This window comes from Schistocerca gregaria, chromosome 8, assembly GCF_023897955.1.
Source record: "Schistocerca gregaria isolate iqSchGreg1 chromosome 8, iqSchGreg1.2, whole genome shotgun sequence".
In the NCBI taxonomy this organism is placed as follows: Eukaryota; Metazoa; Arthropoda; class Insecta; order Orthoptera; family Acrididae; genus Schistocerca; species Schistocerca gregaria.
In genome coordinates, this window is record NC_064927.1 from 418,048,222 (window position 1) to 418,051,904 (window position 3,683).

Consider the following 3,683-nt stretch of genomic DNA (forward strand, 5'->3'; position numbering starts at 1 on the left):
ACAGTATTTATAAAGAAGAGACATTTAAAAGTTGAATAATAAGTGGACACTAGCCGCTCAGGCGAACATGTATTTTTCTCATGTATCCGTAATATAATAATTTCTCTGTGTAAATAACGAGGGCAAAGAAATATAACAAAATGATCTAAACATACGACAAGATACGCTCTTTTCTTAATTTTTCAGTCGTCTTCAGTTCTTCTCTTGTCTTGGTTGCGTGTAGGCGGACATCTTGCGAGTGCTGGCAAATGTTAAGCATATTTGTTCTAATTAAGTAGATAATATATTGATTTACTGTTATTGTTCACTTTTAGTTTGTAAGAGGTGATCCCGATTTCATGTCCGCCTTCCTTAAATTAACCTGCATTCGAGTAATTTGCAGTGCAACAATCGCGGCGGCTGAAGCAGCCAACGACGCCGTTACGTGGCGATATTAACTTATAAAAATTAGCGGAAGTGAAAAACTGCCCGCTATTAACATAATATCCATTTTTCTCCGCAGCCGCCCGACGATGCAAAAAGTACGTAGCTTTAAGATTCTTATTTCCAGTACAGCAGCCGAGAGGCAGAGCCAGCACTCCGACTACAATGCAATGGTTAACGGAGGTAAGAAGGAATAACCTTGCGCGTGTGTGGGCCGCAATTGTAATTAATAACTAAAGATTTTTTGCTTTAAAACGAACTGAGTAGCCGAGGAAATTAATATGAAAAGTTTATTCCGTTGTTCAACTTATATGCTCATGTTTTAAGATTCAGCGAGTCTAACGTTCATTAACGTAACAAATAATTTACACTGCAGATTAATGTTGTTAAAAAATAGACAACTGCACAAAAGCGTTTAATTCTAAATCAAAATTGAATCAAATATAATTTTGATTAAGGCCCACCACGTAAGTCGGCAACAATCACCATTACCAATCAATTTGTGCACTAAATAATAAATGAAATTACGACGGCTAACGGACGCGAGATTTCGCCCAGCGTGGGGCCCGATCACAGAAAATGCGAGATTTATTAATATGATACTTACTATTGTAATGAATGTCATTATGTATGTGAGTAGTTGTTGTAAAATATTAATCCCTATATGAATTCTTTTACATGTACAACAACAAAACCACACCCTGAGGAGATCTGGAGAAGAAAAAGTGTAGAAGAGAAAAAGAATTACGTGAAAGATAAATAACAAGCATTGTGCAAGCATCCTGTGTAGCTCTGGTGGTGGTGGTTAGTGTTTAACGTCCCGTCGACAACGAGGTCATTAGAGACGGAGCGCAAGCTCGGGTTAGGGAAGGAGTGGTAAGAAAATCGACCGTGCCCTTTCAGAGGAACCATCCCGGCATTTGCCTGAAATGATTTAGGGAAATCACGGAAAACCTAAATCAGGATGGCTGGAGACTGGATTGAACCGTCGTCCTCCAGAATGCGAGTCCAGTGTGCTAACCACTGCGCTGTGTAGCTCTGTGCTCAATACCGAACCCATATGCACATGAGATACATTCGGTGAATAAATAGTAAGTAACTTCCTGGCAGATTAAAACTGTGTGCCCGACCGAGACTCGAACTCGGGACCTTTGCCTTTCACGGGCAAGTGCTCTACCAACTGAGCTACCGAAGCACGACTTTACAGAAGCTCTCCTGCAGGAGAGCTTCTGTAAAGTTTGGAAGGTAAGAGACGTATACTGGCAGAAGTAAAGCTGTGAGTACCGGGCGTGGGTCGTGCTTCGGTAGCTCAGTTGGCAGAGCACTTGCCCGCGAAAGGCAAAGGTCCCAAGTTCGAGTCTCGGTCGGGCACACAGTTTCAATCTGCCAGGAAGTTTCATATCAGCGCACACTCCGCTGCAGAGTGAAAATCTCATTTTGGAAATAGTAAGTAGAGTGCAAATTAAATTGTGTGTAATTGTGTATTTATGTGTTAATTTTTGGAGGGGACAATTATTCGTGTGTTAGTGTTGACGATTTGTCAGTGGCTTAAAGTGAATTTACTATGTATGTACCAGACGAGCAAAATTTTGTTAATATGGAAGGTAAGGATCATTTGCAAAACGTAAACGAATCCCAAGCCACTGCCTCAGATAATATAATTTCCGGAGCGGGGGGCGAAGAACTGTGGACGGTGAATGACGCTCCACAGCAGAGTGGGAATAGAGTAAGAAAAACTTCACTGCAAGGGCAGCGGGGGGGGGGGGGGGGGGGGGCATCGAGTGCTAGATTAAGCGGGGCACCAGTACGCTCACAGATTTCAGACCCGTTTGCAGAATTTCTGCGCATGTTAGAAGAAAGGGAGGGAGACGAGAAAATTGCTCAAATGCTCCATGTGCGTGAGCGACACCAAAGACTAGAAACGAAACTAAACGGTATCCAAAGCGAACTTACCGAGACATGAGACGGTTGCAAATAAATGCCTGATCTTGTGCAAAGCCTAGCCGGCTAGATGCAAAAACTACAGATATCGTAGGCCAGGCTAGAAGTCAATGTCCAGACTTCAACCAACCGCGTGAATAATGGGGAGATAGATGCACTGAAAAGTATTGATACATATTTCGAAGTGGGAGCTCAAAAAGTCGAAAAAGAATTTAAAGAATGGCTAGAAGTGAAGGATCGCGAGATATCTGCGAAGATTGAAAGCGATGTAAAAACAGCTGTAGAACAAGCGACTGCGGCCGCGACTGTAAATATTGACGCTAGCGCAGTCGCACTACACGCCGAATTCACACAGATCAAATCCCGTGTGACAGCGGAGTTGCCGAATTGGCAACAGGAGGTCGCGCGGAGACTGTCTGCGCTGGAAAGCAATGTAAACAGTGGCGGACAGATAATGAATCCGACTCTGCGTACTGACGACTATAATAACGCAGGCTGTATGCAGGGTGCGAGTGCACAACCGCAACCTAATGCGAATTATGAGCACGAACAACATGCGATACCGTGCAGCGCACATCACGAAGTAATGAGTGTCACAGAATGTGGCAATCAGATGTGCAAAAAAGAGGACAATGTAATAAAACACAGGACATTCCAACCCTTCAATAGCGAGAAACGAAATGCCCACCCTGTGGTATTTATTAAGAGCTTCAGAAATGTGTTTCCCAGGACATGGGCGAAAAGACAAAGAATACAGCTCGTGGTCTCCTTTATTCAAGGTTACGCGGCGCTGTGTGCCACCGACGTGTCCGGAAATGTCTACTACAGTTTGCAGGTGCATTCTTGCAAAAATTCTGGTCCGATACTGTCGGAGGAAGACTACGCAAGGAGTTGTACAGTCCAGAAATGTACAATCCTAAGGTGGGAACGTTACGCAAATATTTTGAAAAGTATATAAACGAAACCAGGTACTGGGACGAGCCCATGCTCGATCGCGACATAATCAAATTAATAAAAATGAAGTTGCCCAGTGAAATTAAAATATATTTCATTAATGTGCCGGAATATGATATAGAACAATTCGTGGAAATAGTGATTTCTGTTGACTTATTGATCGAAGACATGAAAACCAAAAACATGTGGAACCATGCAGGCTGTAATCAACAAAAAGCCGATTACAATGGCAACAACAGTAACGGTAGTAACTCAGTACCAAATGGTAACGGGAATAGGCAAGAGCACCGGCAACAGAATCGAGGCACAAACAATGCCAATGGTTATAACGGCAACGGTTATAATCGTCAAAATAGGAAGAGACA

At 43.0% G+C, this 3,683-nt stretch overlaps 1 non-coding gene across 1 annotated transcript; it reads right to left on the bottom strand.

Annotated features, from left to right (window-relative positions):
• Nucleotides 1-1,544: 1,544 nt before the first annotated feature.
• Trnas-uga (transfer RNA serine (anticodon UGA)) lies at nt 1,545-1,619 on the bottom strand. Its single transcript has one exon. It is a non-coding gene; the product is annotated as a tRNA-Ser (tRNA).
• Nucleotides 1,620-3,683: the final 2,064 nt, after the last annotated feature.